The sequence below is a fragment of the Canis lupus genome, chromosome 25 (assembly GCF_011100685.1).
Source record: "Canis lupus familiaris isolate Mischka breed German Shepherd chromosome 25, alternate assembly UU_Cfam_GSD_1.0, whole genome shotgun sequence".
In the NCBI taxonomy this organism is placed as follows: Eukaryota; Metazoa; Chordata; class Mammalia; order Carnivora; family Canidae; genus Canis; species Canis lupus.
In genome coordinates, this window is record NC_049246.1 from 38,029,835 (window position 1) to 38,049,871 (window position 20,037).

The 20,037-nt window shown below is 38.4% G+C and overlaps 1 long non-coding RNA gene across 23 annotated transcripts in view; it reads left to right on the forward strand.

Moving 5' to 3' along the window:
• LOC102156170 overlaps positions 1 to 20,037 on the forward strand; it is a 63,821-nt gene that overhangs the window by 17,981 nt on the left and 25,803 nt on the right. For 3 of the 23 annotated variants that reach the window (XR_005378717.1, XR_005378736.1, XR_005378720.1), the window contains exons 1-4: positions 1,742 to 2,436; positions 5,260 to 5,589; positions 8,598 to 8,759; positions 13,889 to 14,043. This is a non-coding gene — a long non-coding RNA (uncharacterized LOC102156170). Of the gene's footprint in view, positions 1 to 1,285; positions 1,722 to 1,741; positions 2,437 to 5,259; positions 5,590 to 8,597; positions 8,760 to 13,888; positions 14,044 to 20,037 lie in introns of those variants that run through there. The other 20 variants (XR_005378737.1, XR_005378739.1, XR_005378730.1 and 17 more) reach the window with 17 other exon arrangements.

Genomic DNA, 20,037 nt, shown 5'->3' on the forward strand with positions numbered 1-20,037 from the left:
TTTCTAGCATTATGTATCATTTATGTCATACTCCTGTGAATCAGCATCATAGTAACTGTGGAATTCACCAAAACAAAGCACTCAAGAATTTTAGTAAGCCTACTTAAATTTTGATTAAGGTAAAATTCTACTGTTAAGCTAAATAACACGAGTAGGAAATTACAGCTTACCAGGGAAGAGACTCCTATTTAGGGAAGCCAATTCTTCTGTCTATAAATCCATAGATTTGCTTATTTCTTAGTCTAGTTACATTCCTGGTCTCCATCCTTTTTTATTCTCCCCAAACAATCTGCTGGGCTTGCTCTGAATCTCTTATTTAAAGATCCCAGCCACTTTTTACCTATTACCAGAGTCTTTATATTAAGAAAATTGTCTCAAGAATTTCCCTTTGAAAAAAAAGAATCCTTTTTATTTTAATTTTTGCACTTGGTCATGTAGGTATTCTTTTGTCTAAGGATATCTTAGCAACACACATATGCATATGAAAAAATTAAGAAAATGATCATTTTTCTATAAATATTTTATCAGCATTTAAGATGAAAGAAAATGAACCATAATCTTCCACATTAAAATGTTGAGTTTTAATAAGACACGTTTTGTTTTTAGCTTCTGTTTTTCTCCACACCTAAATGACTTATACTTCACTTCTATGTTTAGTTTTTATTATGGACCAAGCAGAGTAAGAAAAACCTGTAGGCTTTCTTTCTTTCATTGGTCAACTGTTTTTTTTCTTTTTTAATTGTAGATGTCTTACTGGCCTTATAAAACTTTTTCAAGTAGGAGGTAGGATAAAGTTTCCAGTAAATTTAATCCATATATTCTAGGACAGAGTTTTTATTTCTTGAAATTTCCCAGCCACTTTCTTCCTTGCTCAGTATCAGTTTAATAAAATAAATTGCTATAGATAATATGAGTGAAATATTTTTTTCTTAAGCATAGGATACTCAGGCTATTAAGGAGGAGACATTAATGAAATTCAGCACCTAACCTGTGCCTTTATAAAGAAAGTATAAAGAATTTTTAAAATTTAAATAAAGGTAGCAAAGAAGTAGAATTCAGTTAAATCTAAGTAACATTATTTCTATAATTATACAGGTACACAAAAAGACTACTTAAAATATTTAAAAACATTTAAGGGACACCTGGGTGGCTCAGTCAATAAGTGGCTGACTCTTGAATTCGGCTCAGGTCATGATCTCAGAGTCCTGGGACTGTGTCCTCTGTTGGGCTCCTCGCTCAGCGAGGAATCCACTTGAGGATTCTCTCTCTCCATCTATATTTGCCCTTCCCCCCACTCATGCTCCCTCTTTCTCTCTAAAATAAATAGCTCTTTTAAAAAATAAATAAAAATAAAGATGGTTAAAACACTTCTTAACAACCATAAATCAATAATATAATTCAAGCTTATTTTCCAAAAACTTAATTTTATGCTTCCTTTATAAAGTCACAGGTTAAATGCTGAATTTCATTAATTCAAAGAAAAAGTAAAAATAGAAATTTGTTTTCAGAGAGTTTGGACTTTTCTTTGAATACCTCCTAAGACTCCATTTTGAAAATTCAACACTTATTTGTTCCTTTATTCACTAATGCTATGGTATTTATTAAGTGCTTACTGTGTGCTAAGCTCCAGGAATACCTTGGTAAACAGCAAGCTCTCTAGCCAAGAAGACAGGACAATAATCAAAGAGTGCCACAAGCAAAGCTCATGAGAGGCAACTGTGGTAAGTACTGCGTAGGAAAGCTGTCTAACGCTATGAGGACATGTCCTAAGAAGACTGACCCAGCCTGTTGAATAAAGGGAGGGCTTTTTTGAGGAAGAGACATTTGAACTGAGATCTGAGGGATGTGTAGGAGTCAGACAAATGTGGTTTTGGCTGCAATCTGAAGTCTGTAACTTGAGAGTCAATATGCAGAATTCTCTATTCAGATTTCACAGTTAAAGGAAGTAGCGCATCATAATTAGTGAGCCCTACCCCACTGGTTTCATCAGAGATATGCTCCCTTGACTACACTACAACTCTCTGACCCATGTTACTCTTTTAGTAATAAGACAACTGATAATGCTAGCTCTTTCTCAGAAGTTCCTCTAAAAATAAAATGAATAGGTTATGAGAAAGGGTTCTTTTTTTTTAACATGGCATAATTATGTGCAAACACTACTTATTATCTCTATGTGATCTCCCTTTTACTTATTTTCATAAAGCAGGAGAACAAAAGGAGTTGGTGCTTTAGAGGAAATGGTTATTTGTCACCTACAACTAAAATTTCTAAGTGGTTTTACCCGGTTGCTTATTAACAAATAATTTTTAGTAAATGGTTCCCTGATACAGCTTTCTACTAGACAGAATGAAGTAAAACAGACTTTATTCTTCCTTGAAAGAATGACTGTAACAAAGATGCGCAATCAACATAAACAACACAACACCAAGAAGATAGGTAAATTCATTTGTTCATTTATTCATTCATTCAGTTTTTAGCTCTAAGGATCCTAGCAAATACAAGACACTAAAAAGTGATCGCTCTCCTCATAATGCCAATAATCTGGTTTTAATCAAATGTTGTGAATATGTGCAAGATACACGTTTAATTTCTAAAACATGTACTAGAAGGAACATGAGCCAAGAAGTACTATTTGTTACAGAAATTACAAAGCCAATGATTCAGTAAAGATTTATGCATAGACCTCAAAGTCATTGATGAATTGTGGAAGATACCTAAGCTGATTATATTACTTCATTCCCCATCCCTGGCAAATGCCCCTCTGGCATTTGTCTGGATTCCAAGCCGAGAGAGAAGTATAGCTAGCAGAAGCTTGCTCACCCCATCTCTACCCAGGAACAGGGAAAGAGAATGCCCCTCGGGAAAAGGCTAGACTTCTTTGGAGGTAGATCTTCCATTTTAGTGGGAAATGGTAGGCCGGACAAAATGTACTGGAGGGGAGGTCATCTCTCCTGGCAGACCTCTGCACCCATTGGATTCTGAGCTGGTTTTGTAGGAGGCAGAAAAGCAAAGCATGCATCCTCAACAAATCACCTTACAGTCAGCCCTGTCCAATATCCTAAAAATGCCCCAGGAAGCATCAGCTCATTGCTGGTAGGTCATCTGCTTATTGAGGTGAATCCAAAAGAACCCCAGGGACTTGGAGAGTCCTACTAACTTTGAAGCCCATAGCCTTTAGCAAGAAGAATATCATTGTCTAAGCTCAAGTTTCATCAGGAAGATAGAGGCAAATATGTGTCTGTGACACAGTTGCCTCCTGTTTCTGCAACATCTCCTTCTTTCCCTCTTTCCCTGCCTTCCCAGATGTACAGAATCCTAGCCTGCCCTTTGACTGTCCCTTATTCCTCTACAGGAGCCCCACTGAAGTTTGTCTTTCCTGGACACACTCTGAAGCTAACCAAATCTCTTGTGAACAATTGTTACTACCCTGTATTTTATTGCCTCCAGACCCATTTTTGTTTTGTTTTGTTTTTATTTTTGTTTTGCAGGGTGGAAGTCAGTAATCTGAAACATCCATTTCTGATAAATTACTAAGTGATAATAACGTTAGGGCAATATCTGGCATAAGATGCTTCCCAAGAATATAAAAATATATGATAATCTCTCTAGGTCATCTGTATGTATATATATTCTAACAGGGGCTCCTTGGAGACATTTCTTAAACTCCAGAGAATGGCACTAAAATTTAAAAGTTGTAGCCCTCTAGGAGATTATATTTAGGGGTATATTCTCCATTTATTAACTGTGTACCCTCAGATAATTTCTGCTTATGGTTTGACAAACTTAATCCTATGAGGTGAATCTGATGTTATGTGAATATACCTGGAGTCCAAGGTACACTGTTGAAAATTCAAGGCTTGTCAGAGGGGTTGACTTTCTGGGCACTGGGACAAGCCCCAGAAAGAAAGATTAGTTACTTTTTTGTTGTTGTTGTTGATGACATGAGTTAAATAGCATATACTCAGATTAAATTTGTCATCTATTCAACACGGAATTCTTACAAAAGGCCTTCAAGCAAATATAGTCTATTAAGTGTAAAAATTGGGGAATGTTGACAGCTGCCAAGCTCATGTAGCATTTACACATTGTAAATGATGTGAGCAAACAAGTCAATCTGTTTGTCTGACCTACCTGTGCCCCCTTCCTGAGAACCTGTTCCTATTGCTTCTAGCAAATGGGATGCAAGCCATTTGGCCTCACCCTCCTGACAGCAGCTGATTGGAGCAGAGATGAAAGAGACAGCTAGAGAAAGAGAGACAAAGACAGAGAGAGGCAGAGAGAAAAAAGAGTAAAATCAGAAGGTATCCAGACAGAAGCCAATGACCTTGTGGCTACAGTGAGGGAAAACGAGGTAGAAAGGAAAAAAGGGAGCACACATCCTAATTCCACAGAGCTTTAGATTTCTTCTTCCAGTTCTGTGGGCAGTCCAGATTTACTCTGTATCTTGATGCTATGAGATAATCTGTGTAACAGAAGAGGCTAATTTCCATAGCAGCACTATCCAATAAAAATAGAATGTCAACCATGTATGTGATTTAAAATTTTCTAGGAACTATGGTAAAAGAATAAAAAGAAATTGATGAAATTGATTTTAATCTTTTATTTTATTTAACCCAATGTATCCCTGGTATTGCCATTTCAATACATAATCAATATAAAAATTATCAATAGGATATTTACATCCTTCTTTTCGTACTAAGTCATAGCAAAATCTGTCATGCACTTTATACTTGAGCACAGCTCGACTTGAATGAGCCACATTCCAAGTGCTCAAGAGCTTCCTGTGGCAGGTGGCCACCATATTGGACAGTGCAGGGATAGAGCAGTGACTGGCAAGCAGCTCTGCTATCAGAGATTTCATTTCCTGGCTATCGGCATCTAGGAAGGGCCAAGTAACTAGGTATTGCCAAAGGCTTGGAAATAGAAGTTATGTATGTCACTTATAAACCACAGGGGTTAAGAAGAAAATGTGGTTTGTCCTTTCTTTCTGTCCCCTCTCACAGCTGATTGCAAATGGCCATGGAGCCTATTAAAGATGGCACAATGATGAAGTTTTGGTCTTTAAATCATTACTTTGAAGAGAGCCTGCCAGCAATTGGAAATATTTGTTTTGGATGTTGAATAAGCAAAGCATAAACTTGTTTGTTCATTTGAATGGCTTCACATTTTGAGATTTATTTGTTTAGCTATTAATGTAGCCTATATAATATACCCACATTTTCCTATACTTTTGTGAAATTGTTTTTCTATTTCTTGCAGCAAGTGACACCCTAACACATGTATGTGAATATTTGGGTAGGCAAGGCTTTGGAGATAAGTGATTCGTCTGTGTGTATTTTATCCAGGACATTTTTAGTTTGCAGACTTTATCTGGAAAAATAAAGCACTGAAAACAGACGAGAGGAGGACATGGATAAGTTATAAAACTCTCAGAAGAAAACATAAGACAAAAGCTTCATGTTGGATTTGGCAATGATTTTTTAGATGTGACACCAAAGGCACAGGCAATAAAAGAAAAAAATTGACAAATCATACTTCATAAAATAAAAACTTATATGCACCAATAGACCGTATTAACAGAATCAAAAGGTAATGCACAGAATGGGAGAGAATATTGGCAAATTATATATCTGATGAGGGATTAATATATTTTTTAAAGATTTTATTTATTTGAGAGAGAGACAGAGACAGAGCACAAGGAGGGGCGGGAGGCAGAGAGAGATGGAGGAGCAGACTCCCCTCTGAGCAGGGAGCCGGATGTGGGGCTCAATCCCAGGACCCTGAGATCATGACCTGAGCCAAAAGCAGAATCAGCTGACTGAACCAGCCAGGCACCCTAAGGGATTAATATTAATATTATATAAAGAGCACCTAAAACTCAACAACAAAACCAAACACCCTAATTAAAAAATGAGCTTGAATAGACATTTCTCTAAAGAAGGTATTCAAATGGCTGATAAACACATGCAAAGATGCTCAACATCACTAATCATGTGGTAAATACAGATCAAAGTTGCAGTGAGATGCTCCCTCATACCTGCAAGAATGGCTACTATAAAAAAAAAAAAAACCACCAGAAAATAACAAGGGTTAGTGAGGATGTGGAGAAACTGGAACTTTGGTGCACTGTTGGTAGGAATGTAAAATAGGATAGCCTTGAGGAAAACAATATGGCTGTTCCTTAAAAAATTAAAAATTCGATTACCATATGATTCAGCAATTCCACTTCTGGGTGTATGCACCAAAGAATTGAGAGCAGGGCCTTAAAGAGATGTTTGTACCACCATATTCACAGCAACATTATTCACAGTAGCTAAAAGGTGGAAGCAACTCAAGTATCTATTGACAGATGACTGGATAAAATGTAATACATTATTTAGTCTTAAAAAAATGGAATTCTGATGCATGGATGAACTGAACATGGATGAACCTTGAGGATATTATGCTAAGTGTAATAAGCTAGTCACAAAAAGACAAATACTGTATGATTCCACTTATATGAGTACCTAGAGTAGTTAAATTCATAGACATACAAAGTAAAATGCTGATTGCCAGCGCTTAGGGGGAGAAGAAATTGAAGAGTTTTGGTTTAATCAGTATATCTAGATTTTTCAATTTTGCAAGATGAAAAGAGTTCTGGAGATGGATAGCAAGAATGGTTGCACAAGAATGTGGAAGTACTTAATATGACTAAAGTGCACACTTAAAAATGGTTAAGGTGGTTAATTTTATGTTAATTTTAGTTTACCACCATAAAACAAAGTTTTATTGAAAAATCTTATTTAAAAAATCAAGAGAGCAAAAAATAAATAAACAAATAAATAAATAAAAATTAAAATTAAAAAATCAAGAGAAAAATGTGATCAAAGCCTTTAGAATCCCCCAAGTTTTGATGAATACACATGGAATTCACTACTGTCAAGAATTTTTCCAACCTCAAGGTATATAGATAGAATAAAGAAGGAATAGTTAGATAATTGCATAATTATTTACGTTTTTTTCCATTGCACAAATTATGACAAAGTACTAAAGGTTCCAAAGGAAATGCGTTAGGTAATGTGATAATCATACAGGAAATATATCTGTATGTTTATGGAGGAAAATTCTGAAGCATTGAGGTATTCAGTAATTTGTTCAAGGCCATTTGCCCAGTAGTCTAAAGTAGGGTTTCTCAGCTTCAACATCATTCACATTTTGGGTTAAATGATTCTTTGTTGAGGGGGGCTGTCCTGTCCATGGTAGGATGTTTACCAGCATCTCTGGGCTCTACCCACTAGATAATAGTGGCACCCCTCTCCTATCAGGTTGTGATAACAGACATTGCCAAACATGTCCAGTTAGAAACCACTGCTCTAACACCACAAGGTCATCAAGGTTAGGGAGGTCTGGCTGAGCGCGTGCCTTAGAATGGTGGTTTCAGAAAATGGCTGATCAGGGCAAGATAAGGTCAATTTGATAGCCTCTCATACACTGAATTATCTAAATGAGGACAAAGATAGAAGGTTGGTCATAGAAACAAGCTCAAGTCTGACCACTCTTACTCCCATCAGAGAAGGACTAGGAGATTGAACTAGGACAGTTTCTTCAGATAATAAACACGATCCACACTCTGGTTTTAATGATCGTTAAGCCTCCAGCTGGAGATACAGTGACTAGGAGGCAGTGAGAATAGACAAGCAGGCAGGTCACGACAAGGTAGCATAGAAAGGCGAAAATCGTTCCAGTTCGGACAATTTAGAAAAGTATTGTGGAAGAGTTGTCCTCTGAGGGAGGGTGTTTTGTTTTAAATTTTTTTTAAATTTATTTTACAGAGAGAGAGCATTAGCAGGGAGGGTCAGAGGGATGAGATGACTGGATAAAAGAGAGAGAGCAGTGGCGCTCTACCTTGTGATCCTGAGATCACCATCTGAGCCAAAACCAAGAGTCGGACACTTAACTGACCACCCTGGTATCCCAAGGATGCTTTTTAAAAGCAAAACTCAATGATTAATTAAACTCTGAGGTTCTGGGATCATTGTGTGGTCTGGATTCACTGTAGCCCAAGGTTCATGAAGGGAGCAATCAGGTAATGAGGATGGAAATATCAGATGGTATCAGGTTGTCAAGGGCATTAAGCAGTATTTGGCTGAAGCATTTAGATTTTTCAGGGTGTTCATCACCTCTGAAGACACATTGTGGAGAGAGACTGCCACGTTTCTTCCAGAAAATATTTTTTCATTCTTGGGTAAATCCTTGACTCTGGAGTCAAGGAGCAGAGTAATTTGATTTTACTGTGTGTTGAGAGGGAAATCAAGCCATGAAATGAAACAATCTAGATATAAGGCAACTGGAATAGGAGTTTGCATAGTAATCTTGTGAGAAAGATAGACTACCTGATACCCCAACTCTTAAAATAGAGTTAGATTATTAGATGTAATTTGATTAAGTCAAGCGAAGAAACCAAGAGCCATTCTCCTACAACTACTGACAACAATTAATGTTTATCAAGCTTCCTCTATGGACTGACATTGTGTTAAGCATTTATGTTAATGCAAGAGGGTAAGGAAATAAGAGTTTTATTCACTGTCTAGTAAACACACACTACCTTCCTCTTTCAGGGCCTAGACTCACCGAATCTTAGAGGGCCTTCGAAATCCATGCCAGAGGTGGTCTCCTCTGATACTTACCTGTTACTCCTGCCTTGTCAGAGTCTACCTGGTAATATCCAGCCGGAACCCACCTTAGTTCAGCTCAGGCTATACCTCTGACTATGAGGACTGGTGAGGCTTAGATCCTATTATTTTAGGACTTAGAGTTAGAATATCAAAAGTGTTTTGTGAACTACATGTCTCCAAAGAGAATAAAAATCTATTCTAGGATTTAATAAGCCTGCTTCTTGCTTCAAATTCAATGCTAATGATAAACTGAAAAAAAATTTCTAGTGACAGATAATTGGTGATAATGGTGATTACCGGCCTTTATAGTCTTTCACCCAAACAGATGGTAAAGAGCTTAAAAAATGAATGCTCTAAGGCATAATCTCTCCCCCTTCTTAAATAAAAGTCCCTCTAGGGTCAATGATAGTTTGTGCTTAATACACTGCATTATGTTACCCAAACCAAATGACAATTTCTGGGCAATTCGGTTCGTCTGTTAATTTGCTTTGCAATTAGCTCTGAATGGCTTTCTACTCTGAGTACATCACAAATGTAGGAACGCATCTATGCCTTATTTATTTTTCTTAGTCATTTATTTAACTTCTATAAACCTCTGTAGTTGACCATCAGGGGTGAGTCCTAGATCACAGTAGGCTCTGGTCACTTAGCAGCCTCTCTCAGGGGCTCACAAAGCCCCTGCCTCAATAAAGGAAGCTAGCCTCTTGCGACATCCAGGGAAAAGAGCCAGGTTTGAGATCTGTAGGTGTTCCTGGATCCCTGGAGCCTTCTAATAGGATACATTTTCTGGGTGTCTTGTTTCTTCTTCTATGTAGAGTTTTAAAGACCTAATATTAAAGAGGTATCAACGTTCAATGAGAATGTACCATATATTAAACTATGAAAAGGTTCATTGAGACTCTTTCTTACCTTCTTCTCCCTTCCTGTCCCCTGCCTCCTCTCTTGGAAAGGGTATTCGGGCCTTGTGTTACTGTCTGATTCAGTGTGGGATGCTCTATGATGTGATCTGTCTAGAGAAAAGAGAGAATGCATTCTAGTCCTAGTAAGATGAGGATATTAATTTGTGGGAAATAAAGTCAAAGTTACATTAATGGGAAGAATATAAATTTTTATTCTATATTCCCAGGCCAATGTTCAAAACTAAATGAATCTTTGTGTTGGTAGATGTTTGGTTTCGCTTCTCTGTAGAGAGGGGGTAGGTGGGGGCCAAGAAAACTCCCACTTTCCCTCCCTTCTGCCCGGCCCCAACCCCCAGTTGCTTCTCCTTATTGGGGCAGACATTCGTAGCCTGAGTTGGAACACAGTTCTTTCCTCTTTAAAGCCAGAAGACACTGGATGGCTAGGGTAGAAAGCAGAAGAGCGCCCAGGACTGACCATCTGGATTGGAATCCCATAGCCAATCAGAATGTCGTTCTATGCCTGGAGCTTCACCTTCTTCATATGTAAAATAGAGTTAATAATTCCACTGAGCAAGGGTGCCTGGGTGGCTCAGTGGTTGAGCGTCTGTCTTCAGCTCAGGGCATGATCTTGGGTCCTGGGATTGAGTCCCACATCAGATTCCCTGTGGGTAGCCTGCTTCTCCCTTTGCCTATGTCTCTGCCTCTCCTCTCTTTGTCTCTCATGAGATAAAAATCTTTTAAAAAGGTAATTCCCTTGAGCATTATATTAAAATACTAAAGTGCATAGTGCCTGGCATATAGTATAAATTCCATGCACGTTGCCTCTTATCGTGATTGTTATCATTGGCACTCAGTGCCTGGGTTTATGATTTACCCGGTTATTTCTCTAGGAAGGGGTGAAAAGAACTGGGAAAAGATAAGGGAGAGGATATTAGAGGGGATGGTGTTAGAGTGAAAGCTTGTAGGTGGAAGCAAGGAGACCCAGGTATGGTACTCTCTGAAAGCTTTGAGATGCTTCCTCATGGGGTTCATCCCCCTGCCCAGGAGGTGAGACATGAAATCTTAACTGCAGTGAAGCTTAAGAGAACTGAGCATCTAGACCAGGGGTGCAATCTTTGATCCCACACCCATTCTCTACACTCCTTATTCAGTGCAGCTTTGGAATAAACACCAGTGACTTGGCATGAAAGAACTGCCTCAGAAACTACAAATTCATATGCCTTTAGGGGCCACAGATGTGTCTCGAATGTCTGAGGCAGCCAAGTGTAAGACAGCTGGGGATTGTGGTGAGTGTATGTCTCACTTAAAGACCTTCAGATTCAAATATTTAAAACAAAAATCGCCCTCTGTACCAAATGGCTCTGCATGTCTTTGGTCTTTCTGAGATTTACTTAACTCTTCAAGTAGTCCTGAGCAAGGTGGCTTTGGACAAAGGTTCATGAAGCAGCATCTGTAAGAGGGAGAGGTATGGCTCTCTTTTCTCTCCCCAGTCACTCCCTTGTTTCCCAGAGCCGTCACCAGGGCCTTCTAGGTCCAGAAGAATCGTCTTCCAGACAGTGAATACTACAAAGGGACAAAGAGAGAGGAAAAGTCTACCCCATGGGTTATGTAACAGTGCACTTTGGGAAGAATACAATTAGTATTGGCTTGGAACTGCAGGGAAAGTAATGAGCACAATGAAACTGTCAGGAAAAGCAGCACAGTGGGGAGACATGGGTGGAAAGAGGTGCGTTACCCTGATTCAGAGTCTAGGATTCTGAAATTACCAGAGCCTCCAAGCCTCACAGTTCTTATTTGTGAAACAGGATCCTACTATTACTTCATGGAGACAGACGTGTCAAATTAAGCCTTAGGAAAGCATTGCTATGTTACAATTTCCACTGCCCATTTACTTGCATATGTTCTTACTGTCTGCATATATTTCCACTGGACTTTATCATCCAATTGTTCCTTTTTCTGAAAGTTTGAGTTCAGCTCTTAATCTCCCCTTAAAAATTGTATGTTTCCTTGATATTTTCATTTGTCTTTGGCTTCCCTTGTGAGTGATAAAATATATTCCTTTTGAAAATATCCTTATGTTCCACAATTCTAATGTCAGGAGTATCCATAAATTCTGAGATTTTATTAAAAAAACCTTCCTCTGTCGATTGCAATTGGATTGAACAAAGACAATTCCCAGTCCTGGCATATCTATCCCAACTGCTGCTTGGCTACTTTGTTGATCTACAACTCACCTGCAAAAATGCATGTGTTGTCTGTTGCGGTTGCAGTTACATGCAATGCCTGGAAGAATGAGTGTTGAAAATCAGCGTCTTCTCAGGGTTTAGCAAATCCGTTTATTTATAAGCAATCCTTTATACACAATTCGCTTATGCCCATAGACACTGGGTGAGCGGGAGCAAACAGTAGCTGCTATTTTATAGGACAAATTTGAGGTTTGTTTTAAGAATATGTGAAACAAATTAGAAAAAAAGAAGCTAGCATATAAACAGATTTCTTAGTAATATTTCTAGTAAAAGTGCTAGGAGCATGTGTCCAAACCCTTTTCCAAACCTTGCTATACTTTTCTATCAGGAGGGGCCACTTCTAAGAGTTGAGAAATTGCACGAGTTGGGGTTCTCAGTTTCTCTGGGATTATGTTTCTTTGAATCTGGTATGTGTTAGAGTTCTCTGAAGAAATGGCACCAACATGTCTATATATCTATGTATCTCCTTAAAAATGTCTCTCTCTCTCTCTCTCTCTCTCTCTCTCTCTCTCTCTATATATATATATACAGATAGATTCTCAAAAGAGGACTTATTGTAAATAATAAATAAATAATAAAAGATTTTTCGAAAGAATTGGCTAATGTGGTTATGGAGGCTGACAAGTCCTAAGCTCTGTGGTCAGCAAGCTGGAGACCTAGGAGGGCTGGTGATGGAGTTCCAATCTGAAGTCTGGACCCAGAAAGAACCGATGTTTGAGTTTCAATAAAACAGTGGCCCAATTTGAAGGCAGTCAGACAGGAGAAAATCTCTTTTACTCAGGTGTCCAGATATTTAATCAAACATTCTGGGTATTTCTGTGAGGGTATTTGGGGCTGAGATTAACATTTAAATCAGTAGCCTGAGTAGAAGATGAGAAAGATTACACTTCCTAATATAAGTGGACCTCATCCAATTAGTTGAAGGCCTGATGAAACAAAAGGGCTGAGCTATCCCAGGAGGTATTTTTACAGATATTTTTTATGCATAGATACACCTATAGGTATACCCTTTTGTGTTTTACATAGATGGGATCCTATAATACCTACTGGGTTATACTTTATACTTTTCACTTAATGATATATCTTGGAGATGTACTTGTGTCTTTTTAAGGAAAGCACAATACTCTATCATTTGGTTGCACCTTGATTTAACTTAACCAGTTGAGAATTGATTAATATATTGGTTGTTTCCAGTAATGCTGCAATTAACACAATTATAAATATAAGTGTATGTACCTGTGTAAGTGTGTAAATAGGATAAATTTCTGAATAAATTCTCCATATCAGTTTTATTTGGTTGTTATTTATCTGAGAAAAATATTTGGTTGTTTAAATTTTTTTTTCGTCTGATGACAAATAAATAGGAACTTTATTATACAGGCATAATAAGTCCCAAATTTTTAAAAGATGAATTTCTGGCGAGTGAGTGATGTCAGGGAAGACAGAACTCTAAGTCTATGTGTATTGGATGGACTTCTTTATGCATTAATGATCATGTTAAGAATCAGGTGAAAGTAAAAAAAAAAAAAAAGAAAAAAAAGAATCAGGTGAAAGTCCTATAGTTATATACATGATGGACTGGACCTTGCTTTTGTGCTTTCTATGAAGATAGATTTTACTGATGCAAAAAATTACATAAACAAAAATACTCTACCTACTTAAGAATAAACTTAGGATCATCTGTTTGCATACTGTGTTTTAGTTTCAAATTATTCTTAAAATATCTTTTTAAAATGAGAAAAAAAGGCATTTCTCTGAAAGCATTCTATAATTTAGGCTGAGACCCCAGCAACTACCAAAAAGCTGAAAAAGGAAAAAATCTAGTAAAACAATATAAATGACTTAACAAGTTTCCCTCCTTAAAAGGACTTGCTTTGTATGTACCTTGCTCAGTCTTGAGCAAATTTCCTTTGTTTTATTTGGAGTTTTAAATCAATCTTCCTAAAATCATAGAGAAGCTGGCCTTATTTTGGAGGGCATCTTTTGGTAAAATAAAGCTAAAACAATGACAGTGTTTCTACTCATAAATACCTTCTTCTCTTTTGTTATAATGATTCTCCACCTTTTTTTTTTTATGTCTTTACTGCAGAAAAGCGAATATAGATGAGCACGAAGAAGCTAAGACCATGCACCATCCACCGCTCAGAGACAATGGCTATTAATATCCCTCCACAACCTCCTCTTTTCAAGTTTATACAGTAACAACAGTGAAGATGGGAGCATATTACTCTGCTACTTTTTAAGGTGTTCACTTTTGTGTCATATCTATACTGTTAAAGAAATTAATTTAAAAAGTCTCTTTGCGTTTATTGCTCCATGCTATTTCTTTGGGTGGTAAAAATAATAATCAGTACAATTACAAGTTAATTCTTTGTGAAAACTCATGTTGTATAGTCCTTAGTCGTTCTTACAAAATGACCAAACTAAGTACAATTGCATTTCTTTTTGTTTGAAAATAGCTTGTGGATAGGAAATAAATATGCCACATTTGGGGTAATGATGTTATATGATTTTAGAAAAAGTTTTAATGTCATATTTTTGATCATTCATTTGCTATTGACCGTTTTTTAAACCAGTTATTCAGAATTTGTAGGAAGTAAGAAAACATTCTTCAGAAATGTGTGAAATGGTAAGAATTAGGTGAACTGGTCAAATTGTGCTGTGCCTTTACATTTTCTCCTCATACACACAAACGTGCATGTGTGCACTCATGCACACGTTTTTACTCAGATGAAATTATAAGCGCAAAAGAAGCCCTAAGTGATGGAGTAAAAAAATGATGTCACAACACATGTATCCCCAGAGGGCACTGTATAAGTAAAAGAAGATTCTAACTCTTTTCTTCATGATGTTCAACTTACGAGGAAAAAGGAGTTCTTGTTATGCGATCATGCTTATAAATACCAACTCTTTCTCCACACCTGCTTTTTATTCTTTTTTTAAAAAGATTTTATTTATTTATTTATTCATGAGAGACAGAGAGAGAGAGACAGGCAGAGACACGGGCAGAAGGAGAAGCAGGCTCCATGCAGGGAGCCTGACGTGGGACTCGATCCTGGGTCCCCAGGGTTAAGCCCTGGGCTGAAGGCCGCGCTAAACTGCTGAGCCACCTGAGCTGCCCCACACCTGCTTTTTAAAGTTATTTATTTATTTTAAAAATACGTTTAAAGTTTATTTATTTATTTCTAGTAATCTCTACACCCAACATGGGGCTCAAATCCATGACCCTAGATCCAGAGTTGTGTGCTGTTCTGAGTCAGCCAGGTGCCCCTCCACAGCTGCTTGCTTTCTTTCTCTTTCTTTCTTTCTTTCTTTCTTTCTTTCTTTCTTTCTTTCTTTCTTCTTCCTTTCTTTTTTAAAAAAGATTTTATTTATTTATTCATGAGAGACACAGAAAGAGAGAGGCACAGACATAGGCAGAGGGAGAAGCAGGCTCCATGCAGGGAGCCTGACGTGGGACTCAATCCCTGGGCTGAAAGCGGCACTAAACCGCTGAGCCACCCGGGCTGCCCAGCTGCTTTTTTTAAATTACCAATTGCTTACTAGTTATTGTTCAGAAGCCTAGTAGGGTAGCTTTGGTACTTTAGAGAGAGATTTTGAGGGAGGGGGAAATAGGAGCTACAGGATAGGAAGCATCCCTAATTTGGAAATAAAGGGACTCCTAAATAATGAAATATTTGTATACTGTAGTTTTATTATATAATTTATAAAATTAAAATATAGTTCATGTACCATAAATTGACCCCTTGAAAGTGTACAAATTCAATGGTTTCTGGTAAATTCATAGAATCATGTAGCCATCGCCATGATCTTAATTTCAAAACATTTTCATCAGTCCCCATTAGCAGTGACTCCATAGTCATCCCTACCTCCCCTCCCCCCACTTTGCAAACACTAATCTACTTTCTTTGTGGATACACTTACTCTGGACATTTCATTTAAGTGGAGTCATATCATGTAGCTTTTTGTGTCTGACTTCTTTTTTTTTTAAGATTTTGTTTATTTATTCATGAGACACACACACAGAGAGTGAGAGAGAGACATAGGCAAAGGGAGAAGCAGGCTCCCTGCTGGGAGCTCGATGTGGGACTTGATTCCAGGACCCTGGGATCATGACCCGAGCCACAGGCAGATAGATGCTCAACCACTGAGCCACCCAGGGGCCCCTTATGTTTGACTTCTATCATTTAGTATAATGTTTTGAAGATTCATCTATGTTGTAACATGCTTCAGTATTTCCTTCCTTTATATGACCAAATAATATTCCATCATATACCTATGCTATTTTTGTTTATCCATTCATCAGTCATTGGATCTTTGAATTAGTTATTTTCACTTTTTGGCTTTTATGAATAGCTCTACTATGAATATTCACGCACAAGGTTTCATTTGTATGTGATGTTTTATACCTCTGCTGTGTTTTCAGATCTGATGTGGACCTCATAAATGCTTTATGAGATAAGGCAGGTCTTGCTATTTCAATGTCATAGGGAAGACAAAGGATCCTAGATAAAACTGCCTTATACAAGCTGGAGTCAGCATTCAAATCCAGTTCTAATTTTTTTAAAAGATTTTATTTATTTATTCATGAGAGACAGAGAGAGAGGAAGAGACATAGGCAGAGTGAGAGGCAGGCTCCTCACAGGGAGCCCCATGTGGGATTTGATTCCGTGACTCCAGGATCACACCCTGAGTCGAAGGCACATGCTCAACTGCTGAGCCACCCAGGCGTCCCAAATCTAGTTCTATTTTTAAGAATCACTGAAAGAATGTCAAAAGAAGCACACTATTCCAAAGAAAGATGAAATTTGTTGTCTGTTTTTAGTCTGATGAAGATGGGAATGTGTTTACCCCTGCCTGTTGGAAAAGCAATGCCAAGACTAATTTACAGATTCCAGAAGAAAATGTTTCCCTAACAAGTGGTCAAAATTTCTTAAAACAGAATTAAAACAAAATTATACTCAGGCTGCTTATAGGTACAAGCAGTTTTGCAGTTTTGTCCTTTGTTATTTCGTGATTTTACTTTCAAGGAAAATTTCAAAGACAGATTGTAGCTGTTCGCAGTTCTAATGGTTCGCGGAAAGAAACAGCTCCAGATTATTTTTTCTCCTAATTGTCATGCATCTTCTCTTGGAGACATGTTTATGACTCGATTTAAATCTTAACACAGTCTATTAATATTTCAGATTTGGCATCAGACCCATGAGATAGTATTATTCATGCAAACCTTGCCAAAAGCATTCTATGAGTCAAAACTTGACTAGATTAATGCTGTCCTTTTTGATCATTTGGGTCATCAAATATTGAAGTTTTGCAAGGGACTTTACAAACAGTTTAATTCCAATTTTTTACCCAATGCACATATTCTGGTCTATGAATTCAGTTCTGCTTCCCAATCTGCCCTCTTAGGGCCAAAAGCAGCATCACTAATGATAAAGAACAGGAGCTTAACAACAAAAAATTCTGTTCAATTTTTCTTGCTTGGGTTGTTTCCATCTCCCGCTCCCCAGTATTCCTTCTGAACTTTGACTTGCTCTTGTCTTTCTCTGGCTTGCTGGGGGTTAATTTCTCTTACCTTGCATCGAAACTTGTATTCGGTTTATCGCACTCTATTGACCTTATTGGTTTAAATGACTCTGTTCTATATCAGACAATGTGTGTCTTGAGAGTTGTGAATTTTGTTCTCTTCCACATCCAGTAGAATTCCTAGCACAGCCATGCAATAAAGGTTTGTCGAATTGGATTGACTTTTTAATAGACTCTTAAGAAATCTGAGTTCTGACTTTGAGTGCGGTGTGTGAAATCACTATCTGCATTACAGTCAGAGCTAGAAGGACTGAGCTGGACCTATAAGATTTATAACACATCCTGCACACATTACCAACATTTAGGCAGTTAGTGAAGTGGATACAAAGTAGAAGTTAAGCCAGATAGAAGTAGAATCAAAATTAACATTTAGAATGACTACCCATCTCCATGCAGGTAATTGGTAGGGTAAAAGTGTGTGGGATATGTAAAAAGTTTAGATATTGGGATTAGCTCATGGTCTTTTAGTGGGACTGGATCATATTATTAGCTCATTTTGTAAGGGTCGATAGGTCTTCTTTCAACATGAAACTCTTGAGCAATCATTTTGAAGGTGGAGTCTAAAGTCCTCCGAGACTGATTGGATGTGGGTATAACAGATAAAACAGTCAAGGATGTTTCAAGACAATGTTTCTGACCTGGGCCACATGAGGATGGAGTTGCCATCAATTGAGAATGGGGGTGGTGGTGGTGGTTCTGTGGTGGAGCAGGTTTGTGAGAGATGACCAGGAATCAGTCCTATGCTCTAGGCAGGCAGTGGGCACATCTCAGTGAACAAAAGAAGCAAGATCCCAGCATCTGCCATGACATTCTCATGGAGGATAAGGGACAGAAACATGATCCATAAGAAAATTCTATAGATGTTAGAAGGGATGAGAGATAGGAGAAAGTATAAAGCAAGGAATGGGGATCAAGGGTGTTGGTGTGGGGATGGGGGAAGGTATCTGGAGGAAGAGCATTTCAAGCAGAAGAAATAGCTCAAGGGCACAAGACACACAGTGCCTGCTTGCTCCTCCTGGCAACACAGCGGCATGAAGTGTGTAGAACAGAGTAGCTCTAGGAGAGGAGGAGAAACTGATGGGCTAAGGGGCAGGGCCTGATGGATTGTTGTCCCGTAGGGCCTGATGGATTGTTGTCAGGACTTTGGTTTGTACTACTACAGTCCAAACAAGGAATCTTTAGTGGCTTTCCTACAGAGCGGTGGCATGATCTGACCTAGGGGATTGCTCTGGCTGCTGGGTTGAGAAGAGACTCTAGGAAGGTGGAATATATTCAGGTGGAAGCAGGGACACTTTTAAAGATGCTATTATAGTAACCTAGACAAGAAGATGGTGGATTCTGGATATATTTTGAGAGGACAGCCAACAGGATTTCCCTATAGATTGAATGTAGGGTATGACAGAAAAGGGAATCAGGATGACTGAAAGGTTTTTGACCCGAAGGACCGGAAGGGTGAAGTTGCCATCAGTGAAACAGGGGACTCTGGAGAAGAGGAGTTCTACAGAGGAGTTGTTTTGTATGCCAGCCTGAGATGCCTTTCAGACATCCAGGTGATGTAAACAGTATGAGAGAAGGAAAGTCCATTGGCGAGAGGCTGCAGGGGACACAGTGTCCTCAGGGAAGAGCTGAGTTACAGTTCTAGTGAGAAAAAGGAGGGACCATTCAGAGAGGCTTGTGCATGTTGGGATTGTACAAAGGATGAACTGTGCCTCACAGAGGGCAGTGTGGGAAGGTTTCAGAGAGTTGAGGGGGAATGGAAGATGGGGTCAGATAGGGGCCAAGCCAAGCCTTGGGGGGTACAGTGAGGAAGATTCCAGATGACCTGAAAGTCTGGGCCTTATTAAGATGATTGACAGGCACAAGTATATGGGACATAATGAGATTTGTCCTGGCGGATTCAAGGCAGTGGTGCTGAGGCTTTGAATGTCAGGGGCTGGCCAAAGGCGGGTATCCAGGGCTTTCTTTTGACCCTGTTAGAGGTGATCAAAGCAAGATGCTTTCCTCTGACCTGGCTGATGTGTTTAAGAGCCTCTGGGGAAGATAGAAGTTGCCCTGGCAGGTGCCCTCTATTGAGTCCTGTTTATGTAGGTAGAAGGCATGGGATATTTGAGATGGTATTACATTTAAAGCACTAGGCTAAGCAATGTGGGGCACAGAGAAGTCATGTGGGTGTTGCCCTTAAACTATTTGTGATGATTATATTAAAATTGAAATAATAGTTTCATCATAGTCTAGCATAGTAGCAGTCTGTGTCACTCTCATATATCTCGGAAGAATCCCTCGGAGAGGGCATTTTGTCCCGTGATAGTCTTCAAAATGGCTAGTGTTCTTATGAGAACATTATTTTTATTTTAATTTTTAAAAAACTATTTGTTTATTCATGAGAGACACAGAGAGAGGCAGAGACATAGGCAGAGGGAGAAGCAGGCTCCCTGTGGGGAGCCTGATGTGGGACTTGATCCCAGGACCCCGGGATCATGCCTTGAGCCAAAGGCAGACACTCAACCACTGAGCCACTCAGGTGCCCCAGAACATTATTTTTAAAGGCACTAATTGGCAGTCAGAAAATTCAAGTTCAAGTTTTTTTTTTTTTTAAAGATTTTATTTATTTATTTATTTATTTATTTATTTATTTATTTATTTATTTGACAG